The following is a 15,398-nucleotide window of genomic DNA, read 5'->3' on the forward strand; positions in this document are numbered from 1 at the left end:
TTAAGTTGCTTATCAACAAATTAATGTTGGAAAGAGTGTTGGCAATAAAAATATACATAGGTTAATGACAAAAATGCTTGCTAAGTTGAGGAAAGTGCTAAACATGTGATTTTTCAAAGGGTATGCGTTCTGATGACATTATTCTGCCCCTGTTGGTTCTTCATTTCTGCCACCTCTTCTTTAAAATATCTGCCTAATATATGCCTCAGATTATATTATTGCTGAGAATCATAGCCTTAACTAAAATTTGCCTCCAAGCTGTCCACTTATATGACAAAACTAAAATTCAAAATTTGAACAGCATTATATAAAGTCAGCTGGGGACATGGGCAGGATATGAGTGAACTTGAGCTAGTTAAGGCCAAGCTGCAATAAAGTTGGCAATTTCTGTGTCCTGGCATAACACCTGCCAATCTGGTTAAACAACTGCAAAGAGCGGCGTCCTGCCCATCAATAAGTTAACAACACTGGGGTTGGGGCAAGGGCTCACCTAAAATGTGGCAATTGAGTTGTTAGCTTAGGGTATAGAACCCTGGGGGTGAAATTCAATGTTGAGCTGTAGCAAATGTCCCATCAGCATGAGCATTGTAGCTTGCCGGATAGAATGATCCACTCTTTCCTCCCCACACAACGTTATGGGGTTCTTCTGAACCCATCCCCCATCAGCAGTTGCAAGGGGCCACAAGGGGAGGAGGGTGAAAGCCCCATTGCAGAAGTGGAAGTCCTTGTGAAGGGCTTGCACTGATGGGATTAGGTGAATCTCACCTAGGAAGTTCTGTCATTTTGGGCAGGTGCCGAGAGATGCATTTATTCTTGCTTTCGCCAACCCAGAAACAATAGTGCTTACTAAAGATGCTATTAGGCATCCCTAACCTAACATGACTTTACATCTCACCACCTGAGATGTTTTAATTCTAATAACATCGGGTTCAGTTTGCTTAAACATTGTCCAGGCCAATGTTTATTCTTCAAAACCTTCACTGTAGAAAGGCACACAATTATTCTTGTAACAAGTAGCCTAGCAGTTCTACAAAGTTCCCTAGTGGTCATGTTTGCATCACACAGCCATTCTGTCTAGCACTTTCTACAAGTTCAGATTTCTCATTTGCAACTAAATGCACACTGAAGTTAACTCAGCAGGCAATGGAAGGTATTGGGGAGAAAGGCACACACATTAGAGATTTGGGAGGAAAATAATCCAATTAACACTTAAAGTCCTTTTATCTAATATCAGCCTATGCAGCATTCACACTTGAGATTATGGGAACGGGAAGATATCATACATCAGATACTTATCAGAATGTGTCTAATATTAATGAATTCCCATGACTATTCATGGCTGAATTGTTTTCAAATTTCTAGTTGTAAAGGCACAACATGTTTTGTTATGCAGACTTTAAGCGTGCATCTTAGAAAAAATAAGAACAAGAGAAGAGGTGTTAGCAAGAAAACAGGTCACATTTGTTTAAGAAAGCAGTGCAGGTGGCAGGGGGGGGGGGCTAAGGCTACTTTCTCTAATCTACAATAAGAGAGACATCTGCTTACATTGTTGTCATTGAACCTAAAAACAACTCAGAGGTTGGAATTCCTTTGTTGATGTTAAGACATTATTTTAAACCTTGTTATCTGTCATTTTTCCTGTATCAGTTATATTGCCCACTCATTTTCTTGTTGCAACAGCTGTTTCAAAGCTATGGATGTGCCCAAAATCACCCAAACAAGCTTCATGGGTAGCTGCGAGTTTAAAATCCAAAGTTTAGTTGACATTTTGAGGTAAGACGGCTCTAAAGTCTTATTTTTCAAATGATGGACTGACTGGGGTTGATTATCAGTTAAACATCTGGCCAGTTCAGATGACAACTTTGAGCTGGGTTAAGAACACTGACAACTTAAAGAAGAAAAGCCACTTGATCCAGGGAGAGTTACACATATATATTGGCCTGTTCCAACTTCATTTCCTTAATGGTGAGCGCTCCTGGAAAAACAGCATTTTGGTTCCTGAAATTCATTCCAATTGTACAGATAAAATATAGCTGATGGAATTCTACAGGATGTGGCATTAGTGTGTGAAAACAGTCCAGATCGAATGATCCCCAGATGGTGGAGATGTCGGGCAGAATACACCTGGCACCTGGCTAATTTTGAGCATTGTTAAGGATTACCCTATGACATACATCAAATTCTTTCTCCCTGAAAACCATAGCTCTAACCCAGTGGGAAATCCAGCCAGAGATCTATCACCATTCCACCTTGTTTGACACATAACTACTCCAAAACATGGTATCAGGATGCTTGGAGCAGGCTTCTCCAACATCGTGATCAGAGCTGTGCATGACAGTCACTCTTTAGAAAAACAGTGCAGACACAGCAAGAAAAAAGTGAGAATGGTTGAGAGTGTAGGATTAGTTCTCCCATGCCCTGTTCTTCTAAGACTATCCATGTCATTCTGATTTGAAGCAAGTGAAGGAAAGCTCCAATTTGATCCTATTTCTTTCAAATAGCTTTACAGCTTTTGCCAGAGTAATTGCTACAGAATTGTAGTTATAGAAAGGAGGAGAAGAGAAAAAATGTGTTGCTTGCAAATATTGTGCCTAATTTTGATTCATTTTGATTCATTAAATGCTGTTACAAGCACACAAAGCTTATAAAGCACACAGGTTTTCTACATTTTTATTAACACAAGGACCCACAAATATATATATTTACTGAATCGCACCCACCTGGCACTTCTCAAGTCCTTTGGTCCTTGTGTTTCATTATACCAATCATGCAATTATAGCTCTCTGACTTCTCATCCACAGTGTGGTGGAAAATCATCTGAGCATGACTTTTTGTGATAAAGTTGTTTGCCAGCACTGAGGCCACCTAGCTCAGTAGATATAAATGTCACTCAAAGTTCCCTATGCAGATATCAGATATGATACAGACATATCAATGCAGCCACTTTTTCTTTGGGCATCTTCAGATATTATTGAATTTCTCTGACCCTTATGCTGTATAAATGTCATCTAACATAATTTTGGTTTTCACTTGTATGTTTGTTTATGTTTCATATTTGGAAAACAATGCATTTCCAGGGATGCCAGATGATTTCATCAGATGAAACAGGGAAAGCACACTGCAGCAAGCCCTTATGGCTGGAGGTTCAATTTTCAAGTGCATAAGTAAACATGTGAAGGGGAGGGAAGGAGGTGCCAAGCTCTGTGCCCTCAAGTGCATCACCACTGTACTGTTCACAGACCTCTAAGAATTTGAAGGCAAAGATCAGAAATGGGAAACCTCCTCTACCCATGGAAGCTCATGCCACAGACATCTGCCCTCCTACTTACAGAGGGTTGAGAAACAGTACAAAGGTGATATACTGAAAGGAGCAGAGTTTAGCAGCACATCATGCACTCACTTCCCCTGGCATGTTTGCTCACACTCTTGCAAACTGGATGCCTAAATAAAGCTTACCTCTGAAGTAAATCACTACCTCTAAATGGATGGAGAAATTTAACTTATAATTACAAAGAAATGACACAGTTTGTCTTGCACCTTATTATATACAGTACTCCGTACTTAAAGCAGGACTACCATCCTAAAATAAAATATAAGTAGTGTGTGAATCAATAGGCTGGCCTCAGGGTGGAAACTTTAGAAATCTTTAGATGTTGTAGGCACAATGGCCAGCATATTGATACTTGCAGAAACAACACACACTTAACTGGGTGTTCATTTTCACTGAATCCTGATTGGATTTCACCATTTGCCTTCTGTTATTTTAAAAGAAATTCATACAGAATGAGCTCTCCATCACAAAACTTCACATTGCATATTTGTATTTATTAGGACTGTGTCATATCTTATTCAGTTTAATTGTTGGATTTAAAATAGTGATTCTAATAAGTTATGTATCTTTAAGAAGATTCATAACTAATTATATATCTAATAAGTTATCTATATCTATGTATATGTATATGCATATGTATATGTATAGAGAGAGAGAGAGATGATAGATATAGAGATAGATAGATATATGCATCTTAGCTATATAAATATTTACATCTTTAGAATACTGTTTGACAACTTTTTTTGGTCTTGATATAGTTGCATAAGCCCTAGTTTTCCCCTGACAGCAGACTCTTTCTTCTTAAGCAAGGCATATTTTTACTGTTGTAAACCACTTTGATACATTTTGGTGATATAGCAGTATATAAATATTTGTATAAATAAAATAAATGATAGGGGTGCCTATCAGGGGATGACTGCAATATGCTATATAATCTATTAGATTTGCCTTTGCAATGACATCACTAAGTGCCATGGACAGCTATTGTAGGTACAAGCGAAAACAATATAAATGAAAAGGTATCGTATTCTCACAAGAAAGACTGAAAAAATCACCTTTGACATAAGTCTCAATATGATTCACATTCATGTAGGAAAAACCAAAAATGGTTTTTAAAACAATACAAACACACACCCAATGCTTATACCTAAACCATTTCCCCCCATATAGCTGGGAAACTCAATATGCAACATTTCAATGTTAAAGTTTGTGACTATTAAAGAAGTCAGTTAACATATTTCCACTTATTTCCTTTTGGTCCTTTCAAATTTACTTCCTAATTTTCAAAATATCAACATAGCATAAAAGTTGGCAGGAAGGGCAAGGATTTCCAGAATGTCTATGCTCCTTCATGGCACTTCAGATTCTATGGGTAATTTATTTAGCTCTCACATAAATGAGCATCATTTGTATAGTCTGAAGATTTGCATCCCTTGTTTTTGAAGGCAGATGAAAGCTGCTCTTCACATTCATTCTCTAGCTTTTGTAGACAAGAACCATTACTGGAACAGAACCCTATTATTCTTTGTAAAGCTGAAACAAAAATTACAGGACAGAAATGAAGGAGCGGTAAGTGAGGCAAAAAAGTGGGAACTGAGATTTTGGTTGGCACTTGCTCACTCCCTTCGCCGCCACATTTTACATTCATGCTACAAATGTCTGGTAGGAAACTTGGCATACTCATCATAACAAGCCAACACTGAGGTTCAAGATTAGGTTGGGCTTTAAAGGAAAAGTACTAGGGGGCCTTGCTACCTGAAGATTTGGTGAGGGCAACCAACTGCTATAGCTTCAAAAGAGCATTTGACAAATTCCTGAAGGATAAAGCTGTAAGTAGCTACTAGTAATAATGGCTATGGAGTATGCCCCGACTACCAGTTCCTGGGTATCACATGTGGTCGAGTGCCATTGCACACATGTTCTTCTTGTGGGTTACCCATAGGTATCTGGTGGGCCATTGTGAGAACAAAATGCTGGATTAGCTTGACATTTCATCTGATCTAATTGGCTCTCCTTATGTATTATCAGGCTTCCCTCCCAGCAGTTAATCAATATTTGTTGGATATCATTCTCTGAGTAGATAATCAATGAGTAGGGCAACTATAATACCTAGGGAATCTTTCTGTAGCAATGTTTGGTTATATTAGACAACCTAAAAAAAATTAAGTCCACACTTCGAGAGCATCAAACTTTGGTATACACCTTTCTCTTAAATAAGAACTGTTAATCTCTAAATAAATTAACTGTCACTGCCCTCCAATGAAAATTCTTGAAACTATTGAAGTAGAATTATTTGAACTCTATGGAAATAAATTTGAAATGAATAAATGCAAATGAGTTTATTTTTTTCAAAAGAGATTCAGTAAGAAAATAGGCTTGCCATGAAAAGCCATGTCATAATGGTGTGAAAAGTTTATTACCAAAATATACAATCATTAAAAAGTGAAGCTCTAGGATAGCTAATTTGGATAATGACATGAGAAGTTCTTTCTTTCACTGACAACCCAACAGTACAGATTTTTTTAATGAATGGCAAGACAGTATTTGCTACAGTATACACTATTATCACTTGTAGTTGAAGTAGATCTGTGCTAAAAATTTATTTTAACAATTTGTTGGGTGGGTGATATGAAAACCATGAAAAACTATGGAGCAGGGGATTCTGGAGGGGGCTGCCACTTAACCTTTTACAAGGTAAGCAAAGGCTTTCCCATTTTACTTGCTTTTTTAACATAAAAAAGAAAACTGCACATTATTGATAGTGGGTGCAATACTGTTTTCACAGCTTCCCACCCCCTACACTCCCTTGAATGACTTGCCAGTGATACTACAGTACATCATTTCCCATCACTTGCAAGGCATTCTGGGAAGTGGCATGAGGCTCTTCCACAGCTTCCCACTAGCTGCACTTCCTACTGAGACTCAGTAAGGAAAGTGGCAATTCCCCCCAAAAAAATATTCAGAGCAATTCCCCCTGCCCATACCAGAAAATAACTGTAATTATTTTTAACATAGAAACAGATGACAAAGATGTAGTATATGTTACTCAAACCATCAGATGGAGTATATTTACACCATGCCTGCTATACAACCCAAAGCTAGATACAACTGAAAGTTCTCAGTAGGCAAGACTTCCCATAATACACCCCAACTATAACCAGTATTGTTGTAAGGTGCAAACAGATTAGTTCATACTTTCACCTTCGATGGGAACTCGGTTTCTGATCACTGCTAGGAATTTATCCACATTAGATCTCAGTAATCCCAAAAGATATGTTTATTCATCATTTTGAACCTAATAATCCTAGATTCCTAACACAAAGTCCTTCTTAAACAGTGCTATACAGGAACAAAGATGTGTAAAACATGCAGTTGGAAGTCTCCAAATCAACCATCTAAACAGCAATAAATTCATTATGTTTGGGAGACAATCATTATATAAAATTTACTCAGAAAATAAAGCAAGCCAGGAATGCACATGTGTGTGTCTGTGGTTTATGGCACCATGGTTCCCATTTAATTCATGTGCAGAAGCACTTCACATTTCTGATAAAATTTCAGTGGAATGCAGTTAGCTATATTTTCTTCTGACAATGACGCATACGTGTGATATATATATATATATATATATATATAGTCATTGACTCACTTGTCTCATAAGTGATTCTAATTAGAATTAATTAGTTTATTTATTCCTTTAATTGTATTATTATAGTTGTGTGTGTGTGTGTGTGCTGCTTCCTGCATTTTTATTTCAAAATAAAATTATATGCAGAAAATGTGTGTGCCTGTCCTCTTATCCAGGAATTGATTGTACTAATATAGCATATTGATATTGTGATAGCTATATTGGGCTCTTTTTTGCCAAAGACAGGCAGAATTATAATTATTAAACTTAAAATAAAAACATACAATCATAAAGAATTGTAACTTCCAATTCTGTGTCGCATCATGTCCTGTATCCAATGTGAACAATCCCACCCTGATTTTTATATGAAACTGGAGTTAACTACCCTGTTCCCATCTCTTGTAGCTGAAGTCACCAACACATTTTAACCATAAGTGCAGTTCAAGGAGAATGTCTTAAGTTCCCTGGACAAAGCATATGAAGTGCTGAATAAGACTACCAACATTAGTTAGCAGGAGTTTGACAAATAGCTATGAGTCACAGAAACACTTATTAAAAGAGGCTTGTCAAGCTGAGTGTTTGGAGTTGTGGGGGGGGGGGACAGGACCAGAAGGGAAATAAATCTTGCCTAGGCAAAATAAAGTTCCCTTCTGTATTTTCACTTTCAGCAGTCCTGCAATGCTTCACCTAGATTATGTGACCCCCTCTGGATCACCAATATTTATTCTGTTCACCAAGTTTGAAATAGCTGTTATCCTACACTGGCTTTCAGTTGCCGTTAATGCAATCAGTGAATGCCCATATATTAACAAGCCTATCATCTGGACTCCAGCATTGGCAAGGTGTATTCTCTGTTGAAGAGGACGCTTAATGCAACATGTTATTTTCCATGAAAATACAGTATTTGATAGTGGGTTGTGCAGAAAAGGAAACATCAAGCACAATATTTGAGGGAAATGTGGCTCTGTCATCCTGCATTAAAAAAAAGAAAGAAAAATCATTTCCCACATTTGGAGATTATCAAAGGAGAGAGCATATGTTGAGCGAAATTCCTATGGGTGGGGTTCAATATTTTATATGTATTTACCTTAATTTTGAGGTGGTCAAGGGGGTGATTATGAGTGTCCACACTCTTTCCTTCTACAAATAATCTCACCAGTGGTCTGAACTCTACAGCTTTCCTGGAGGCCCATGTTTAATCAAAGCCCAGAGGAAGGTGTCATGAGGTAGCTTCTTCTATGGAGCTTTCTGAGATCAGGAAAATGCACCACCAGGGAGGTTGCAGAGTGCTGGATAAACATTGGCGGGTAAGAAAAACACATGTAATATATAAACTCCTGTAGGCCATAACTGCTGCTGATACAATATATATTTCTCTTTATGGCCAACGATCCAGACAAAGGATGGTACCCTATCCATTATTTGGTGTTTGTTAAAATGGTGGTGGCCTTAGCAATATATCCTTTGACAAAATTTTGTTGCTGTTCTCAGACACCATTCTCTAAATGTTTGTTGTTTGTTTTATTTTTTGTTTTTCTGTAATTGTTGCATATGTTTTAATTAATTTAAAGTAATGAAAAAAAGAAAAGGACATGTAAAAAAAGAAAAAGACATCTGAAGGCAGCCCTGTTTAGGGAAGCTTTTGATGTTTAAGGTTAGGTTATTGTATTTTAATGTTCTGTTGGAGGCCACCCAGAATGGCTGGGGAAACCCAGCCAGATGGGAGGGGTATAAATAATAAATTATTATTTATTATTATTATTATTATTATTATTATTATTATTATTATTACCACTATCCTTGGCCATCTCACAACAATACTGTAAGCTCAGGTCTCTACACCAACAGATGTTCTAAATAAATACTCAACTGCCCTGAGAAGGGGAGCTGATGGGTGGAAGCCTCTTTCTCAGAGAAGGAACACAACTGAGAAACTGGAGGACATCTATCAGTACAGCAGTCGAGGTACCTGGCATAAACACAGGTACTTATGTCCTCTCTCAAAGCAGGCATGATCAATTGCTTCTCAGGTTTCTTTCCAGGGCTTAGTAAAAACTTGGGCACAACAAGCTAAAAGCCCCCCACCCTTTCTTTAATTATATCTCATTCGGGAAGAACCGAAACTCTGGTCATTAGTTTTTAAACCAAATCTATGACTATCTATACATATTTACTCGGATTGAAGCCCCACTGTGCCCAGTAAGATCCCATACCAAATAGGTATGTATATGTATTTCAGCCTTATTCTGCCTTAAGTCTTGAATTCCAGTTTGCACAATAAATATCCTGCTCTCATTCATGTTTCACACAAGGGAAAGAGCAACCTGGAAGGGGGGAAAAAAACAAAGGCCAAATTTGCAACTCTGTGTCTTACCTAAAGCATGTTGCATAGTGTTTGCATGCCTTACGTTACAGAGTTTCAGTATACAGCAAGTCATTTTTCAATGTGATACTCGGGGATGGCTCCAAATCCTGAATTGCATTTTACATTCTGATGCCATCAGCTCCATTTAAAATCCAGGTATTACGCGTCTAGTTAAGGATGTTTGAAGTACAACGTGCTCCATGTGACTGCATTCTTTACTGTAAAACTTTTCAATATATTATCACTCTACAAAGTAATTGAATTAATAAAGAGGTCATATCGCTGTCATGGTAGATATTTCAGTTGATGAAGTGTCATTAGAATCATTTTACCTATGCAATTTAAATTTGCTCAAATATATCATCTCTACATACCAAACCCATATGAAGATTACAGTACATAGCTCCCCAGTCCAAAGTTGTCCAAATTGCCACCTACATAAAAATTATGCTCTGTGAACACTTGATCCATGACTCCTGCTATATAGAAACTAATCTTATTGTCACTTACAGTCCTAGAGATTAAGGGATGGGGCCCATAAAACATATCTATTAATCATGAATAGGATGTCACACTGCTCATTGCTAGCAGGCATTCTACACAGCTTCATTACAACAAATTAGTTATCAATTTTGAGCATTGTTCATACTGTGCTTTGAATTTTTGTATCATTTATTTTGACAAAACTGAATTATTTTCAGCTTTTATCATAAATACTTGCCACAAGACATCAAACTTATTTAATAGCAGCTGCAATTTGTGGAATTGCACTTCCAGTTAACAGTGGCCGACAACTGAAAAATTCACTGCAATTTGATAAATGATAGCATTAATAGAAGTGGTTCTTTAAATTTTTAATAGGCCAATTGCTTAACTTAACTAGGGCCGAATGCTCAGCTGAACTTCAATTGATACATCTTAGTATAAACTGGAGAACCCAGTTTCATCCACAACACAGTAGTTTGCCGGTTAAAACATGTTGACTTGGTAATGTATCTAAAAATATTAGCGTTGCACTTTATAGTGTTGTCTCAGGTCACCATATACAAATACACTATATAATACATATACTGTTATGGTATCAAAGCCACTATTACTACAAAACTCATAAAAAGTACCTCATATACCAAGGCTGCAATCCTATGCATGCTTGCTTGAGAATCAGTCCCATTGAACTGACAATGATCTTTTAGTAGATATATAAGATTAAGCTGCACAAGTCCTGTTCTTAGAATTTCAAAAATAATTATTATATTGTGCTAATCCAAAACTTTATTATTGAGATACCCATTATGAACAAGACTTTCCTTTATCTTCTTGATTGTGGGTGTGCTCACTTTATATAGAAAAACACCCTGAAATTTACATTACAAAGCCAGAAAGGTTTAGAGCCTTGCCAAATGATGCAATTATTCCTTCAGTTTAATTTTGCCTAAAACAAACAGTTCTTCATCAACTTCAACAAAGATCCTACCAGAAAACTATTAAAATTGAATCTCATGCTGATGAAAGAAAACCAGGAAAACTTTCAAAAACAAAAATGCATTTTATGCTTTACTTTAAAAAGAAAAAGAAAAAGAATCTGTTTGTTGGGAGGAGGGAGGAGGGGGACAAATGTAAAATGGATTGAAAGACCTCTAAAGTATATGAATTATCTACTAGTTCTTGGAGGTAAAAAATTTTCAGCTTAAGTACTTTACAAAATTTGTCACTCCAACAATAACTATTGGGGTAGGGTGGGGGTGCAGCAGATTGCTGGAATGAACTCAGTGAAACATTGTTAACCGGCTCCAACAGCTGATACTCTTAACATCTCTGTTTATGCTATGTTTTCATGGAGTTGATTTGACAAATTAAATTATTTTGCTCCAAAAAGAAAAAAAGAATCCTCACGGCTTATCCTAAACAGATTAGTCGATTTTCATGATACATACTAAACATAAAACTTTTAAAAATGAAATGCCCATGGACAACAAACAATAAGAATCTAACTTACTGAATACTTTCAGTAATTTTCAAGAGTACTCCTGAAACTGGCAGAATGCTTTGTGTTTGAGTCATTAGTAGTTATGTTAGGATGTTTGCTTGTTTTTAACTTGGGAAGAAAGTTATTAAAAGGTACACCTAGTTATAAGAAATATCTAGGCATTCTGTGTTTAACAACATGTTTCATATGCCATTTTTACATGAGCATCATGCTTGCTTGCTTTTTGCTTATTCAGAACACCCACAGGTTACACAAAATGGATTGGTGGGTCATCGCTGTACCTTATTATTCTTACGAATTAGGCCAAACTTATTGAATTCAGGATTCTCTTTTATTTAACAGAATAAATGAGTGCTACTAACACAACAACAGCAAGTACAGAATACTATTTTTCTCCACTAACTGCAACTGTAAGCAAGAACTGGTAGACAGTACTTTATTAGAAGTCCTATAGTAAGCACACGTTAGAGAAATTAATCATTCATTCCCTGTAGACTGCTTATGTATTTCATCAGGCCATTATCTGATCTGAATAACAAGAACAATTGCATAATGAAATGCATTACTGCTGACACCAGCAACTTTATTGTATCCTCTTCAAAAATGCAAGTACCTTTACAGCACAAAAGGGGAAGAGGGTTTTACCCCCATAATTCCTCTGTGCCCTAATGCACTGGCCCACAACTGTTTCTTGTTCACCTGTATTTTATATTATCAAAATGTAATTGCATGATATTAAACACGATATGCACAAGTATACATTTCAGGAAAATTACATCAAGTCATTCCAGCGATATAAAACAAATTTTCAAAGACAGGGTTCAGCCTTCCCATCAAATGTGTGCTCATTCAAAAAACATGCCCCCAAAAAGAAAAAGTTTCCAGAAAATACTTCCAAAAAAATGATAATGCATCCTAGTCTCAAACAACAATAGTCAGCACTGCTGTGCTAAACAATATTCTGCAAAACTAGCAAACAAATCCCTTGGCTTGGCTGAATACATTAAGGTGTTGCGAACCACTTTTATTAATAAGCCAACCGAACCTGACCATCTTGTGTAGTCTCAATACAATTCCTGACAAGACACTTATTTTTTGCAAGAAAAGCTCTCTTACATTATCTTGTTTCATGTTTCAGAGACCATTAAATAACCTTTAAATGGCCACAAATGCTGCTGTTTAAAACTATTCTAATCCAGCTACCATGAAGCCAACATTAAGTCATTCTTCCTAGAACTAGCAGTCTATGCTCTCCTAGTACTCCCATAATTATGTTTATGGTAACTGTAAGCAATTCTGACTTCACTGTACATGCCAAGCAATACCTTGTGCTAGTATTAATATCTTAAGCCAGTTTTGCTTAATTGGCCTTAGCACAGTGCATATTACAAATCTGATTAGAAGTGCTAGTGAGAAAATCAGTTTTGCAAGAAATAAAACTTTCATGTTTCAGTACAGCCATTGGCAGCAGTATAAGGAGGAAACTTTCAAAATCAACCATTAATGGTCACACTTGAACTTGGGAGCAATGCATGTTCAATATAGTTTGTCTAGGGTATTGGAACTCTGAAAATAGTGAATCCTCAATACCTTGGGAATATTAAAACAATGAAAGCATTACTCATATTAAATAATTTTTGCTGCCACATCATCTTTCATGATACAGGTAGTTTCTATTTTGGAAGAAAAGAGAGTTTAATTCATGACTGTAGATATTGCGATCCGCAGCATGTACCAATTTTTTTTGCCTAGGAGCACAAAATTATTCTAATCAAAATCCATTTGGCAATAACAAACAATGCTGAGATGTTATTGATTCAATCTAGTACATTCAGAACTGACTCAACTCTATTTCCACTGACAAAGGTTTTATTAAATATTTGAAAACATAGTCTCTCTCTCTCTCTGTATATGTGTTTGTGTGTACACACTCTTTTTTTTATTGGCTATGTTCACTGCTCATTATTTTGTCCAGTTGCAATAAGTTAATCCTCAGATCCCCTTCAGGTGGTCAACAAAACCTAAACCAAACCAGCTACAATCCGTCTGTCTGACCCAAGTGGAATAAGGCTCTTAAAACTTTTTTTTTATATGCAGAAATGTTTCTTAGGCTCCAAGATGGTACCCCTTGTGTCAGGCAAAGCTTTTACTTCCTTGTCATTAACTAACCTCAATCACGCAGCCTCCATGGCCTTGTCGAAATTCATTCTCCCACAGGACACACAGATTCTCAGCACAAAATAACACCACATCTGGAGCCTAAGTTGTGTCCTGCGTGTGCCACTTTCAAATCAAAACACTGTTTTGATGTAGGCAATGCTTAACATTTGAGAATCTGTCTCAAAAGGCAAGGGTAGCCAAGAATGGGGCTAAGGTAAAGAGAAACTGTATCCAAGCAAGTAAACCACAAGACTATATTGCTACCATGTATTGGTACTTGAAGACTTAACTGACACCTAGTGCTACCTTTCCATTTAAAATCCTCTAGGTGTCTACGGAAGAGCATCTCTTTGTTGGAAAACGGGGGGGGGGGGGCTGGTTCAGATGAATGTTCCTATATGTCCTAACTCGGGACTTAACATCTCCAGCAAAAGCAACAGCATTGCTCCTGTAACTCTTCTGACATTTGAGCTTCACGATATAGAAAAAGGAGGAATAAAAAAAGCTCAATGCACTCTTTCCCCCCCACCCCCCCACCCCATGCACACTACCAATGGTCGCCGCCGCCGCCCCTAAGTTACATGACTCGCGATGTTGTATGTACAGCATCGCATCTGCTTACGGGGCAGACGGGATGAAAGAGACAAAAACACAAAAATAAAGAGTCTAGGAGGAAAGAAACCCGACTTACTAAATGCAGCCAGCTCGGACCTCTCCGGAAAATCTTAAGGAGTCTTTCCTTTCCGCTCCTGCCGGTCACCTTACGAGCAGTGCTCCTATTCCACAAAGGCCACGAATGAACTGCAAAGACAACCACATGTCACACGCCCAGCAGGTTTGTTTTGGTGCCGAGAGAAGATTGCGGGTGCGAGGAGGGCTGGGTGCGGGGGAGGGAGGGGGAGAAGAGCGCGAGAGGGAGGAGGAGGGGCGAGAGGCGGGCGGGCGGGCGCTTCAAGTGCTCTCCTTCCCCCCTCCCTCTCTCCTCGCAATCGCGAAGCGGGTGCCGCTCTCCCACCCCTCAATAAATAACTCAGGAGAGGGTCTTTCGCTCTCTCTCGCGCGCCGTGCCCAATTCGCCGCTCTGCCAGGGCGCGAAGAAGAAGAAGACGGCGACGGTACCTGCAACTCTCCCCTCGCGCTGAGGCTGCCAGAGAAGAGGAGGAGTGTGGTGGCGAGGAGAAAGATTTCTCTTTTTTTTTTTTAAAGAAAGAAAGAAGGGGGCAAAATAAATAAATAAAAGGCGAGGGACGGCGAGAGGAGGAGTGTGTGTGTTTGTGTGTGTGCGCGCGAGCGCGCGCGCGGAGGCTAGGAAGTCAGGAGCTCCTTGGCAGAAGCGGAGCAAACGGATAGCGGGGAGTCGACGCCGGTGCTGTGGAAGAGCAGCCCTCCGAAGAAACCCACGCAGGGCGCGGGGAGAGAGAGGCAACCGGCGCGCTCCTCCCGCCGGCGAGAGGGAAAGGAGGCGGCAGCGGCGGCAACGCACACACAAAAAGCGTCCCCTTCCTTGCACGCGCAAACACGAGCTCCTCTCTCTTTCCCTCGCTAGGGCTCATCCCCACCGCCGCCGCTACTACCAGCAGCAGCAGCTGAAGCCGCTCTCCTCACACTCACCTGCATTTCCTTAACGAGCCACTTGATGGCTGGCAGTGGCTCGAGGCGAGGCGCTTTCTTCCTTTCTCTCTTGCGCGCTCGCCGGTGCCTGACTATCCTCGGCCAAAAGCCGCAGGGGAAAGGAAGAGGGGGGCGCTCTGAGGTGCGGAAGGAAAGACCGCCCAGGGAGCGGGAAAAAAACTATCGTCTCGAGACGGTTGTTGGCGCTTTACCACCAAGAAAGGGGTTGGGGGGGGAGGGAGAGAGAAGAGGGGTGGCGGCAGGTTGAAGGTGTCGGAATGCTTTGTGAGGGGGGTGACACGTGTAACACAAAGGC

At 39.0% G+C, this 15,398-nt stretch overlaps 1 protein-coding gene across 32 annotated transcripts in view; it reads right to left on the reverse strand.

Moving 5' to 3' along the window:
* Positions 1–15,186, reverse strand: part of PTPRD (protein tyrosine phosphatase receptor type D) — a 1,139,460-nt gene extending 1,124,274 nt beyond the window's left edge. For 12 of the 32 annotated variants that reach the window (XM_083482182.1, XM_083482176.1, XM_083482175.1 and 9 more), the window contains exon 1: positions 14,163–14,353. The gene's annotated coding sequence lies outside the window, so the exon portion shown is untranslated. Of the gene's footprint in view, positions 1–14,162; positions 14,356–14,590; positions 14,988–15,082 lie in introns of those variants that run through there. The other 20 variants (XM_083482166.1, XM_083482165.1, XM_083482162.1 and 17 more) reach the window with 7 other exon arrangements.
* Between the last annotated feature and the right edge of the window lie 212 nt (positions 15,187–15,398).

The sequence above is a fragment of the Podarcis liolepis genome (genome assembly GCF_965112155.1).
Source record: "Podarcis liolepis genome assembly, chromosome: 17".
Lineage (NCBI taxonomy): Eukaryota > Metazoa > Chordata > Lepidosauria > Squamata > Lacertidae > Podarcis > Podarcis liolepis.